The sequence below is a fragment of the Haliaeetus albicilla genome, chromosome 21 (assembly GCF_947461875.1).
Source record: "Haliaeetus albicilla chromosome 21, bHalAlb1.1, whole genome shotgun sequence".
Lineage (NCBI taxonomy): Eukaryota > Metazoa > Chordata > Aves > Accipitriformes > Accipitridae > Haliaeetus > Haliaeetus albicilla.
This window is the reverse complement of record NC_091503.1, coordinates 15,986,746-16,001,173: the sequence shown is the minus strand read 5'-3', so window position 1 is coordinate 16,001,173 and position 14,428 is coordinate 15,986,746. Positions and strand designations below refer to the sequence as shown.

The window sequence follows — 14,428 nt, the reverse complement described above, 5'->3', positions numbered from 1 at the left end:
TTGTACCAAATGGTACAAAACCCGAGTATTATGCATTGAGATTCCAGATAGCTCATCTCCTCTGCCCTAAGATCAAAGCGTATGCTGCTGTCAGCACAGGGAAATAGTATATCCATGGATGGGAGCAAAGAGTATTTCTTTTCAAAGTTTGTGATAATTTTGCACTTAACTGTTATGTAAAAAACCTAGCAAATCATAATTAAAACCTGAGTTTTCCTTTTGCTAAAACTGGGTCTTAAAATGTAACTTGCCTTAAATATCTGAGACAAAAAGGCAAGCTTTTGAAAGAGATGAAGCATGCCCTCATGTGGCAATAGTTTTTCCTTATAATACCTGTTTGTTTTTGTTTTAATCCCCAAATAATCTATTACAGCGAGTTATGTCATTACAGCAGAACTGGCATATAGAGCGAGTGTTGTGATACAAAGCTGGCGTACACACAAAATGTTTGGGAATAATTACATGGGCTCAAACTCTCTTGTTACTTGAGGCCCTGCATGAGTGTTTTTATTCTAAAATAAGAATAGCTCCAGACAGGAATTCTCAAATAAACAAAGGTGTGAATTAAAACTTGTCCTGTCCTATGCTCTGTGGGAAAGTTGCTTTCCATGACTGAAAGCAAAGTTTAAAATTGTTACAAAGCCCTGGGTGGACAGCTTTGTTTGAAACCAGAATAATCGATCTTGAAGTCAATTTTAAGCTAAACCAAAATCAACTGAAAATGAAATACACGTTCACAGAGCTGGCCTGAATAACTCACTTTAAAATCATGTTATTTTTTGAGCTGATGGAACTTCCTCATGTCTACATAAGACTTGCAACTGCGTGGATAAACCTTTGGAAACCTGGCTGTGCTGTAAATTTTATATTTTTGACATGTAGAGGTTGGGTTTTAAAACCCCAGCTGACACTGCTCTGATAAATCGGGAAGTTCTAGTCCTGCCTGATACAGCATCATCTGCTTTTACTGTAGATTTTCTTTCAGTTTTCTTTTTTCCTTCCCTGAATTTAAACAGTGAATGTGATTTATAGGAATTACTGGGTCCTAGAAGCTTATCATGACTTTTTGTAGCATTATTTTGTGTGTGATTACAGATGGATTGGTATCTTTCATCCAGAGCACCGTAGGGAGAGTAAAGATAAAAATGGCTGAGGGTCATGGGATGCCTGATTTGGAGTGTGATGGTTGCCATCAAGTTTTAAACTGCAGGGAAGCATTTGAAATTCCAGGGTTTCCAGTCTGCTGCCAGGTCACTGTTTCCATTGGCTCACTCTTTACTGGATTGCCAGGAAGATGGAGGCAAGGAAGATGTACTGCACCCCACCATGGAGCAACCCGCAGCTCGACCTCCCTCCAAAGTGTGATTTCTCTTCTGAGGGACCTGCCAGGGGCAAGATTCATCCACGTGGGGGACCTCTGACCCCTCTGTGGCAGATTGTCACCACTGTCACCAGGCAATCACCTGTGCCACAGGTTCCCCAAGGTTCATCTTCTTCCTTGTAAAGCTGCATGGGCTCATAGGGTGGTCGGGTGAGGTGAAGAGCAGTTGCTTTCTCCTCTTGTCTTCCTTTCCAGCCTACAGCTCCCTCCTGTGCTGAGGGTAGTTTCCACGAGGTCAGGAAATATGAGAAGCAGAGAAATGGGAAACTCAGGATCCACCGAGCTCCCCTTGACTCTGCTGGGGGGGCCTGAACATGTGTGTGAGAGCTGTGGGTGGTCTGAATTCTGGGTGCTTGATCTGGAGGCTTTGGATATCGGTGTGGATATCCAAGCTGCTTTGAGAAGACTTCAGGCTGAATGAGAAGTGAATTCCTTAAATCTCTCCCCTAGGGTCTCATTGACTTCAGTGGCAGCGAAATTCTTCCTCAGAGACAACTTGGCAATTTTCATTCATCGCATCCTTGGCAATGGTCTGCTATCGAGTTCCCTTTGAAAAGGTTTTTGTGCCGTAATCTGCTGGCTGATTATTTAACTGGTGCTGCCTACAGACCTCTGCTAGTTGTTGCACATCTTGTAATTTTTAAGGGTTTATTTCAGCTCCTTTGCGAAGCGTAAGGAAACGGATGATTAGCGAAATTCTTCCCAGTATTTTAGAAGCATTAGTAAATATTGATTAAAGGGCAATTGCACCGTTGTTTTCATGGGAACTGTGAAAGAAGGTAAAACTGCTAAATTAGACGCAATCCTGCTCTTGAAGTCACAATTCTTACACACTGTTTTTTGCACTTGGGTGCAAAAACTCATACGTGAGAATGTGTGCTTGTAATGAGCCAAGTAATTCAGCACCATAAGAATCCCACCAACTTCATCTCCAAGCTGGTAATGAACACGGGCCTGGACACGTCCAACTGATTTGTTTGCCTGCAGAAACCATCTTGCACTATTTGCCGTCAACGACAGCAGTGTCCTTCAAATGTTGGCTTAAATGCAGTAAACATAATTGCCACTTCTACTTTGCTTCCTCTTCTTGCTGTGCCCTAGGCTGGTCGTAGGTGTGCTCCGCTTTCTGTTACCTGGCCAGAGACGCCCTGCATCTGGAAAAAGGCGAGTGGGGCAGCTCTGTTGGAGAACGGTTAGTCCATCCCTGTGCCTTGCTGCCCATTTGCATGGCCTCCCTACCTGAGCCAGCGCGTTTCCAGCTGGCTGGGGTGCACCTGAGCAGCGCTGATGTCCCTGCAGCAGCTGCATGGAGGACTGGAGTGGAGATGCTTGCCAACTAGATGAACTGGTCGACTGGTTAAATATTGGTGGCAAACGAACTTGCAAAGCTGCTTTGAAGAAGTGGGTGGGTCTCAGCCACGTCCCCACTGGCTTTTGTGTTGCGCCCTCAAGCCTGATTTCCATTTTCTGGACACCCTTTGCTTTCTGCTCTTCTGCTTGTTTGGCAGGAGATGCTGGCCGGTGGGTTGTGGCAGGTCATCAGAAGTGGACAGAGGCCTCCATGGGATGAACAAAGCCTGCCCATTCTCTGCCCAGCCCGAAAACCTCGCAGAAGGCATGGGATGCCCGGTCATGGTCCTGTCGCTCATCTTTCGATCTGCAGGAGACGAGTGACAGTGGCACCCCAGACATACCACCCTGGTATGAGGCTCACGGCAGTGTGAGCCAGGGCTCGGCTGGTGGTTTTCAGATGAAGAGCACTTAAGGTCACAGCTGTGAGCACTCTCTCTAAACCCCTTTTTCCTGGGCCCTTCAAGCAGTTTTTAATGGTTTCTGTTCAGATACATCTGAAATAATAGGTATTATAGGGGTACAGGGCTCCTGCCACTCCCCTCCAGCAAGGCTGGGGGTGCGGGGTAGGTAGCCCCCTCTTCCCTAAGGGGCTTCACCCACACGTGCTCCCTGTGTTGTGGGGGCCGTGCCATTTGCAGAGGTGGCACATTGACCATTTTTGCTTCTTGCCGTACACCGGTGAACCCCAGCTGCTTTCCCACTGATGTAACTCCCCGCGCCAGTGGGATGTTGAGGTGGCAGGGAGACAGCAGCTGCTGGGGATGGGGGGGGAAGAGCCGTCTGCTGCCCCAGCCCCGCTGCACGGGGGAGATGCTGGCCAGAGAGGTGGGGGGCAGGAGGGGAGAAATGCCTCCAAGAAGGACCTGGGCCACCATGCTCGCCTTCCTCTGAGCCCGTCTGCCCGTGCTTGTCAAAGGCGATGTCCGCAAGGCCGCCCAAGGCTTTGACACACGTAGGCAGACGCCAGTGAGGTTTAATCCAGCTGGCTTGGGTGCCGGTAGGCAGGGAATTGCTGCTGCAACCTTTAATCACCTGAGTACCATGTGAGCCTGAAAAGCTCAGGCTGGAAATGGCGGTGTTGCAGCAAAAGGCAGAGGTTTTGTCCTGCGCTGATCCTGGCTGGCAGCCAGGGACGTGTGAGGGACGGGTTGCACTGCGGATGGTCTTCCAGGCTGCTCAGGCCACCCCCTGGGTGGATTCAAGGTCCTGATCTCTGAGGAGCTCCATCCCTGGCTTGCAGGAAAAGGAGCACTTGTCTGGGCCGGGGGAAATCCCAAGGGCCCTGAAGCATGTGGCCAGGTCTGCTCCTCTTCCAGAAGGTCCTACAACGACAGGAGTACTGTACAAGAGGGTGACTTAGGCAGGACTGTGGGCTTTCACAGCATATAGGCCCCCACACCCAACGGAAAATTTGCATAAATACCTTTCCAAGTAATGAGTTTTTTCTAAATGGGACCAAAATCACATGAGAGGCAGGGAGGGGTGTTCACGGGGAGGGCAGATCTGCTACGCTGGGACCTCATGCGAGAAATTGGACTAGTACTGTCCACTGAAGTTAGACCATGAATTTGGAAGGGCCTAGTTGAGGAATCTCCTTAGCACAGCTGGATTGACCTTGATGTTTTTAACCTGACGAAGTCAATTCATGCCAAGAAGTAGCATCTGTGTCCATGGCAGGGAGAAGAGCCCATGAGGCCCTGTGACACCTCTTCAGGACACCTCTGTGCGAGCCTGATGGACCAGAGCGATGCCCATATGGTATGAAAAAGGGTGCTGTTGAAAACTGTTACCCGCAAACCCAAGAGCTACCCTCTTTTTGAGGAGGAGTTTGATGAGGTGGGGAGGAGGCAGGGGAGAAACGAGTTCATTTAGAGTTATCCACTTACAGTCTTCTCCCCTAGCAGCTCTCAGAGCATTTTCCAGGGGATGCTGTTATTCTTACCCTGGCTTAACCCATGGGGAAACTGAGGCATGCAGCAATAAGGTTACTGATCCGTGGTCAGTGCAAAGCCCAGAGAAGGACCTTGCTCTCTTGGATTCCAGTCAGGTTCTCACTACCAGTTAAGTTATAAGTGGTATAAAAATAGCTGTTCTCCTCTCTTTATTTAGAAATCCCCATTTCCAGTGGGAAGCGGGTAGAGGGGGAATCGATAAGCCCTGCTGCTACTGCTTTTCCTTACTAGCCTGCCTGTCAGTTCCCGTTTACCATTTTGCATATGGTCACTTGATACCAGCAGCTGCTTTGGGACATCTCTATCTGTCACATCCTTCTTTTTATTCAGTGTCCAAAAGCTTCAGTGCTCCACTAAAAAAAAAAAAAAAAGCATTAAAAAAACCACTCCTGGTAGCCGAGTTTCCTCCCAGGTTCGGTTCTAAACATGTCATTTTAATGATGTCTAAACTACACAGTGCTTGATGAGCAAAACATTAGTATCTTCTAGCCACATTTGTTTTCCTTGTCTCCCAGAGCATTATAGTCACCCAGGGAGAACTGCGTGTTCTACTTCGCTGCTGTAAAGCTATTATGGGTATGAAAAGTTCCCATTAATCTGCTCCACACATGGATGTTTCTGGATAAAGTTCAGTAGCCAGATCCCTCTTTCTTTGTGTGCATCAAACGAAGCAGAAAAACGTCTCCAATTTAAAGACACCAAATGAATAACCAAATAGATGAGATTAATTTTTGTTTAATCCACGTGGGCAGCGAAGCCAATGGCCAGTGTTTGTATGTGGACTTCTCCTGGGAGTTCATTACCAGCCAAGTCTGTAATAAGTTAATGCAGAGATTCCATGGAAATAGGGGGTTAATTATATGCAGAGGATGTTGGCCAATGTACAGCTTTGAACAACAAAAATAGCCCAAAGTCTTGTGTTTTGGATGTGGAATCAATTAACGAGGTCCATGACATGTACCAGAATTTGTTAAGATAGTTGTTGTACTATAAGGATGCTTTATTATTTTTTTTTCTAAAAAGTTAAGAAAATAACTGGATAATGGAAGGCGAGGGACAGAAAGACATGAGACTGGTAATGAAACACTGGACTTTGGCCTGGGGCCAAGGCAAGCTTTTCAACGGGTCTGAAGTTTGGACGACAGCAGAGTTTGAACCGGTTTTCACTAACTGTCCAAAAGGTTATACTGTAATAGATGGAGAGAAGAGGTTGCTTTTAGTTTACCAACTCCCTTCTCTCTGCTGGCAGGAGCGTTATGCTGCTAATACGCCGTAGTCATCAGACTGACGGATATCAGCATGTGGCGTGGCGTGCTGCAGATTCAACTCCGAAGCTGAAATATAAAATATTCCTCTCGATGCTGGTTGGCACAAACCTAATTTTTCCCCCCTTTCTACATCTGGTCCTAATATAAAATGTGTCTTTCTGCCTTTTTTTTTCCTTCCCTTGCCACATCTTTAGAAATGGCTTCTTTAAACAAAATAGAGTGCCCCCCCCCCCTCCCCCTATATTTCTAGGTTTTAGAATTAATTGCATGTATGTGTGGTAGTTTAACAGTACAGCTTGGGTACTGAATAGAGCACAGCACTGTGCCTTTGCAAAGGGATGTCGTTTCACAAAAAAAACAGAGAAAGATGAGATTACTTTTACTTCCCTTCAGTGTTCAGAGCTGTGAAGCACAGTTTTGGCTGTTACAACTTTTAAAGGAGTCCCTTAAACAGGTAGAATACAAATTTAAGAAAAAAAGATCTGACCCATTTTCACCCTGCTTCATTTTAGCGCAAGCTCTGGGCATGCTCCAGGCATTTCTTAAGTCCCCCAGCTCCCACTGCTTTTTTTCTCACCCCCTTCCCCCAACTTGATCCCTAAAGCCATTAGTTTGTTCCTAGAAATTATCTTCTTGTTTGTTGTGTTGTGTTTTGGTTTGTTTTTTGTTTTGCACACAGAAATCCACAGGCCAAAGCAAAGAGTACTTCAGAAAAATGTTGCAAGACAACCCAGTTTCGAGCCAAGTGCTGCTGATAACTTCTCAGCACCTTTGCCGAAGTGGTGGAGGCTGGGACCACTGAGTCTCCATAGAAATCACAGCGGGTAAGGTTTGTTTAACTAATTAGCGGTAATCCTGAGCAACTCTGTGGGCTGTAATTTATGGTGTTTCCACCAGGTTCTGTGTTCAGCTCCTCATGGAGAGGGTGGGCCCCTAGACCTTTTAGCATGTGGACTCCTGGAGACTGGCACGACCTGGAGATCTCAGAGGAGTCCCCCAGGGTGCAAGGACATGGCTTGAGGCCGAGTGCCCCTGCAGTCCTCCGTGCCTGCTGGCGGGCCAGCCCCACTGCTGGCCATTGGCCCGAAGGTACTTAGGGGGGATCCGGGATGCAGGCTGGGACAAGGGTGGGATGGAGGTTGGCAGGGTTTACAACAGTGACGGGAGGCTGGCTGTACGAGGGACCTTGGTGAGCCACTCTGGAGGAATGGACTCAGTCAGCAGAGGTGATGTAGGGACTGTCCTGACCCCTCGCCTGCCCGCCTGGCTGCTCAGAGTTAAAGTGTTACCAGCAAAGGTGGCTGCAGCCTTTACACAGCAGATCTCATGTGCCCGTCGCCTCCCAGGGACACCCGGGGACAAGGTCAGAGCAGCGGGAGGGGAAGGTTATTTCTGGGGCAGCTCTTTAGATAGACAGGAAAGAGGACGCAGGGGAGGTCAGGCATGAGGAGGATGCGATAGCTGAGCTGAGGTGGCCGGCCTCGGGCCACCAGGTCGATGAGGAGACACAGAAGCTGTGGGGCTTGTTAGTCAGGGTCCCAGCCTGCCAAAGGAGCCAACAGTAACGAGTACAGTTTCTTAGACATTGCATGGGGACGGGCAATGCCTTTATTTTGCTTGTAATGCCAGGGATGGCTTCAGGCACTGTGTTACAGGTGCACTAACAATGAACGCTGGCATGCAACTCCCCCATGCCCTCCAGTACCCACCAGGTGTTAGAGCAGGAGCAGGCTACATCTGCTCTCTGGCTTGCCAAAAATTTGAAAGGAAAATGTATATCCCAAGTACCAGAGCACCACTCAACTCCCTCGTTTATATCCTGCAACTGGTGCTATTTGCAACCAACTGAAATGGGAATGTCCAGCCCCATTCATGCCATAAGCATAAGAAAACAGCAGATCTGGGGACTGTCATAAGAGAGGGAGTCTTTACTGTCTCTGGATCTGTCGGTTTTAGTTCTTCCTTGTTTGGGAGTGCTTTAGGATGGGGCAACCTGCTGCTGACACAGCTGAGCAGTGGCATGTCCCATGCCTTCAACTCAGCTGAAACTCTCCACAGATCAAGAATGGACGAGGGCAGCCTAATTCCTCTGTTACCGATCTGAGCAAGGGAGTATAATTATGGTAGTTATCACTGGGAGATGTTTTAAAGGGAATGCATGCTAGATACCCTGACTAAGCACTTAATTTTTTTCCATCAAATTACTCCTAGGCCAGCAGCTAGCTCTACGTACATAATAGCTCTGTTGGCTTCAATGAGGTCTGCCAGCTAAGGTCAGCTGAGTACCTGCCCCATGAGAGCAGGCCACAGAGCAGATGCGAGATGCCATGGTGTCACCTCATCCATTCACCCTCACCCCACTGGCTACTTGTCAGCATTTTGCCTTGTATAGTTTTAAATGAATCTTGCTCCATCTGATTTTACTCTTTACACTCGATCATTTCCCTTTTAAAATTCAGATTTTTGTTCACACTCAAATAAAAATACATATCAATATTTTATAAATTCTGCAGTATATCCCCAGGCACAAATTATATTGTAATAATAAAATGGCTAGCTTGTTTTAATAGTTCCTGGCTTTTGGCTTTATGTAACACTGCAGGTGTGATTCTAGTAGCAATACTGTAGGTGTGAATTATTATGTTAGCGTAATAGGCTGTACTTTATTGTGCTTTATTGCTTAATTGGCTTCTTCCATAAGGATTCTGCAGTTGTTACTGGGAAATAATGCCAAGCTTTTCCATGAAAAGAGTGATACTCTCTTTTTTTTGGTGTTTACTGAGGTCAGTCTGATTTCAGTGCGTGACTGGGTTTGGGAAATGAAAGAAAGATGTCATTAAATGAATTAAGAAAGTGCTGACTAAGAAGTCCTTAATAAAAAGCAGAGCAGGCTAAAAGATGCTCCTTGTTATGCATAGATACTTGTAGCCCCAAAGAGCCCTTTGGGAAAACAGCTGGCTGAGCTTTCTGGCAAAGGAAGCCCTCTCCCATGTTTGGGGGATTCCCAGGTGGTGGGCAATACCTCTGGGTGCTTACATGCTCTGTGATCTCCTCTTCCCTCTCTGTCCTTCCCACCACCTTACTTCTTACAGAAGATGGAAGAAGATCAAAGTTGTCTTCACAGCAACACACAAGCCCTGATCCCCTTGCCAGCGTACCCCTACAAGAGCGTACCCCTGAGCTGCCCCGCGCGGGGGCACCTGCCTCCCCCCGGCCGTGCTGACCCGCCTGAAGCAGCAGGGACGCAGGCAGCCCTTCAGAGCGTGTGCAGGTCCTGCCACTGTGCCTGGGAATTGAAGGGGCAGGGAGAAGTCCCAGGGGTGCCCAGGTGTCCCACGGTCGCCTCTGCCACTTGGAACCTGAGACACCTCCGGTATGTACACCCACACCGTGGTGCGGCGACCAAGGGCATTTTTTGGTGGTTGGAAATCACGAGAGCTGCTGCTCCTGTGAGTCACTCGAATTCCCACCACGTACTCTTGCTAAATCATTTCCACCTCTGCTCCCCTCTGCTCCCCAGCAGTGTGCCTAGTCATGCTGCTGAAGTTCATTGTTGGCCTCTCTATTTCATTTAAGCCTTTTTATGTTTCTCTGGAACTGCAGGTTTAGCAGAGGAATCTGCTTTTGCTTTCAGCTGGGTGAAATGTTTATGCTTGGCATATTGTTTGCAGGGACAGTGGGGTAGGTGATTTCCCAAGTGGGACCTTCGTCATGCAGAATAGGAAACTTCTGATTTTCCCCTCTTGTTGTAATGGTATTTTCCAAAACTATTAATGAAAAGCAGAGCTGGGCAAGAGCTACAAAATATGGATGCAGATCTAGATTTTGAAGGTGCAGGGTTTTGCCTGGTTCCCCCCAAACGGTGAGGCTGTACGTGTGCTGAATGGGATCAAACTGAAAATCTGCAGAGCTGAAAGCCCAATGGATGCACCATTAATGGCCGAGTGAATAGGAGTTAGCCATGCAACAGATTGTCCTTTTCTGTGGCTGCAGCACAAAAAGTGTAGTACTTGTGTCCTCCTTCTTCCAGGTCTCACTCACCAGGTCCAACCCAGGGAGGATGAGCATGTTTGAGCTGTGTTTGCGCTGTCTGCCCGGGAAAAGAGGACTCGTCTCAGCCACAAAGGTCTTGCTGGGGTTTGTGCTGAAGTGGGTTTCCACCATCTGGGATTTACCCAAGAGCTACATCATACTCTCTTAGAGATAGGAAAACTTCATAAAGAGAAGACTTTGAATTAGGAGTCTGCTGTGCATTGCAACATTTATCATCATGATTCACATACTTCCAGTATTACTGCAAATCCAGGCAAAGTGTGAAATGATTCTCTCTCTCTTATCTTTGAGGAAATGCAACGTGCTCCAACCCTGCTGACTCTGAAAGCCAGCTCTGCCCTGTTTTGGTCCATGTAAATTGTCAGGATTATTGGAAAAGCTCAACAAACCTCAACAGCATAATCTACCCAATTAATTTTGAAGTACTTTGGGAAGCATTCAGTATTTTTTCTTTTCATCTTGTGCAGCTCCATAGAAACCCTTGGAGTTCTGCAGGTACATACTGAGCTATGAAGGAGCTGGAGGCACTTAGAGAGCTGGAACATGATTAATAACTGTGAAATTACAGGGAACACTTAAAAATCCCTTAAATCCCTTAAATCTCTCCCCTCGCTGACTTTCTCCTAGGAACTAGGACATGAGCCTTTAGCTAGGCTGTCTTTCCCCGATGCAGTCCCTTCATTGTGATGGGAGAGGATCTGAAGCCACGGGCAAGGCATTCAGAAACTTTAGGACGAAGTCCTGATATGGAAAAAAAGAGAGAATGGGTGAGCTGCAGCACAGAGGATCACACGAGGGAGTAGCTGGTATGTGCATGCCAGTGCCAGAGTCCTCAGACTCTTTCATCATGGGAACCACAGCTTGACTGCCTGATAAACCACCTCCTTTTGTATTCACAATTGCAAAATATCTCTGCAGCAGCTCTAGCAATTGCTCAGAGAGAAAAGAAACTGAAGAACTTTTCTTGCATCCTTAGCATAACAGGTGTTTTTACAAAAAAAAAAAAAAGGCATTTTCATTTGGCCCTTTGCTGTATCTCCGCTCTGTGTCTGAAGTGTTATCTTTGTCAAGGAGAAAAGCAGAGGCAGTCAACTCTTTGCAGACCCCTGACAGTGTTTTTGGGTTTATGAATTTTAAGGTTGTTTTCCTGTATACATTTCAGTATTGTTTTTTGTTTTAGATTGCACGGAGTAACAGTATTGCTTTTGCTGCCATGCTGTCTTCTGCAGAAAAATTTAAGAATATTTCTCATTCCTGTTTGCCACGGAGGCCTCAATCTCAGAGTAAATTACAGGAGAAACCCGGAATCAGTTAACTGAATGTTAAGCAAAATGAATGAGGCTTGTATAGTGCCCTGAAGGTCATTAGACTCAAGGTCTGAGTGGCTGCCAAGGGGAGTGAGCTCCAGGGTGGGAGCATTCATCTGAGAAATCCCCATTGCTGGACGTGGAGGGGTCAAACCTGGGAGCTGGCTGCAGGGTCCTGCCAGCTGAGCTCAGCTGCCATGGCTGGATGTGGGGTAGGATCTTGTCCCTTCTCCTACTCCTGGTCCAGAGAGCTCTGCAAGTGGGAGAGCATTAGGGACTTGCCTATCGCTCCAGCCAGCTCGCTGCTTCCTTTACTAGCTGTGGAGACAGCAAGTAGCTCTAAAATCATGAAGACAGACAGTTGCTGGGAGTTAGGGCTGATGAAAAGGGCCCATGGAAGTGGCACAGCGTCAAGGGGTGCAGCAGGCAACGCAGAGCCGCCAGTGGTCAGCTATGCGTCCTTTGAGCTGCTCTCCATCCCACCCACAGCTTTCTCTCCCCATCAGAGTGACTCTGCTGAGGGGCTGCTGGTTTATCTTCCACTTCAGTCCTGTCTCTTTCCAACTTGGATGTGGAGGTGAAACCACAGGATGTGGATGCAAGGTGGAAACAGAGAGGCAGAGCGTTGTGATGTCCGTTCAACTTCAAAGTGTCTTCCAGTGCCTCTTTCTACGTTATAGAAGGATTTTAACTAAATAAAATCATTAAGTGAAAACTATTACGAGCCAGGATGAAGATGTATCTGGGTACCTGTGCACTGTTATTCATGAATGTTAAGCAGCATGGTAGGCCTTCCTGTAGATCAGTTTGTGTATCTGTGGGGCAGTCTTGATATTTTATTCCTCATTCGTGCCATAATTGCAGGAATCCTTTAAGCCAGTGTAAACACTGATCTCACTGCATGTTGGAATTACAAAGTATATAAGATGAGGAGAGCTGGAAAAACAAGAATGTGTATTTTCCGAAAAAGTAGAAGGTTTCTGGAGGAGGAGTTTTCCCAACGGGAGCTAAGTTTACAGATCTAACTCATTCAGGCCTTTTTGCTTCTGAAGCTGACACACACATGCACAAGCACACACGGTCCAGTATCTATTTCATGGACGCATTCTTCCCATCTCAGTGTGTAAAGGTCTTGAAAGCAATAGCTACTGGCAGTACCCCAATTCAAAATATCTAATAGGTCCTTTCCAGTTGCAAAATCACTAAGGACACATGCCCAAATGAAAGCGGGACTTAAACCACCTTGCTGTCAGAAGCAATGAAACAAGCGGCGTGTCCTTGTGGGCTTGATTTGTGGGTTCTTTGTTATTTTAGTCTTGGTTTGCTGACTGCATCTCAAGAATTGTGTTGCTAGAGCGACTTCGCTAACGTAACTCCTGCAAGTAACTCCAACGGTCTGCAGGACTTTTCAAAATCTAATAATAAGCTGCAGTGGGTTTTCATTGTTTTCCAGATTTTATGGATTAATAGGCTGCAGGTTGAAGGAAAAAAGGGTAGATTTGATTCTTTGCAAACTACCTCTGACTCAGTGGATCTGCTCAGATTTAAGAGGGCATGCCCTGCCTACATACTTAAAGCAGATATTTTGGATCAGCATCAAATGGCCTAACTCTACTGACTTAAACATAGCATTTCTAATTTACATCATCTCAGTGTTTGAACCTGATGTTACGTGTGCAGACATGTAATCAGAGGAGTGACACTGCCTCCCTTCAGCTCAACATTTGACCTCTGTGTTTGTGTGTTCGCATGCACTTGTGAGTCTAGAGATATGGAAGTACATACATGAACACAAAATATCTATGCTTTACCATGTTTTCCTGTCTGCTTAGGTGGGAAATCTTAGCTACAGTAACTATCGGAGAAAACTTTTTGATGCAAACAACCATTGGAGGAAACAAATACCTTGAAAGTGGTCCTTGTGGTTTACACCCGGTAAGGACATCCTCAATCTCCAAGCTAACAGGAACAGAGTTCCTTGCGGGCTGACATGCATTTTCCAGGCCTAAATTTCTGTTAGGAGTTTGGTTGGGTTTTTTTACATTTGCATCCCTCGTAGCAATTGTTGTGCTGCCTATTCATACTTCTCAACCTAGAGGAACTCTGGCCAGGCTTTATCTTAATGGTCTGTATTTCTTTGGTCACGAAAACAGTTCAGGCTTATTCTTTTGAACAAAATTAATTATTGTTAGGTTATCTAGGAGTTTGACTCAGACACTGTATTTCACTAATAAGCATCATTTTGAAGAGCTTGTTTTTAAAAAGAATTGTTATCTAATGCTTACTGGCAGGTTTTGAATCTTACATCCCTGTTGAGATTGATTTCCTGTACATGCCTAATTACTGATGACACAGTAAGATACAAGCTAAAGAGCTATCTTGCAACTGCATAAAAAAAGCTTTAAGCCAAGTTCCCTTTGGCTTAAACAGAAGGAGGCTTCATTTTAGTTCATTTACTAAAGTCACTACAGAAGGATCCTCCTCCAAGAACTTGCAGCAATATAAGGAGTGTGTACAAAACAAGTCCAGACATCAAACAGGGCAACTCCCAAAATGTCTCTGCATTTGTAAACATGTTTCACATCTGCTCAGCTTTGCAGTTAGCATGAAACATAAAACTTGGGATATCTGTCTTATTCATTTGAATGGATGCTAATTCAGGCTGCGGCTTGATTAGATGGAGGCTGCAGCTGCAGCTGGCTGGAGAAAGTGTTTTAAGAAAAAAAACCCACCCTGAAAGTTAAAGATATTTTTATTAAAAAAAACCCCAAACATCAGTTGCCTGATCTGATTTGCAGTGCAGCCCTATGAATAGTTGTTGGAGCAAGTGCCTAAGCACTGCAGTCACTGTTAGCCTGTTCCCAGGATCAAACAACAATCTTTGGTCTGAAGGATGTTCACTGACGATGAGAACATGGAGGGAGGGAGAAGAGCTTCTCTCTCCATCATTGAGATATGTGTCCTTTATTCCAGAGTATGTGTGAAAATGGCTAGGGAGCCTTTATTGGGATGTATATTGAAGTTTTGTGTAATGACCACAACTGCAGACTGGCCTGCTTTAGCAGGTGTACTTTTCCAAATACCTAGTAGAAAATCTTGCAGTGAGAATGGGAG

The 14,428-nt window shown here is 46.2% G+C and overlaps 1 long non-coding RNA gene across 1 annotated transcript; it reads left to right on the top strand.

Annotated features, from left to right (window-relative positions):
* The first annotated feature begins 6,272 nt into the window (after window positions 1–6,272).
* LOC138690266 (uncharacterized) lies at window positions 6,273–11,706 on the top strand. The gene is made up of 4 exons (XR_011329067.1): window positions 6,273–6,778; window positions 6,852–7,043; window positions 9,047–9,327; window positions 9,985–11,706. It is a non-coding gene; the product is annotated as an uncharacterized lncRNA (long non-coding RNA).
* The last annotated feature ends 2,722 nt before the right edge of the window (window positions 11,707–14,428 follow it).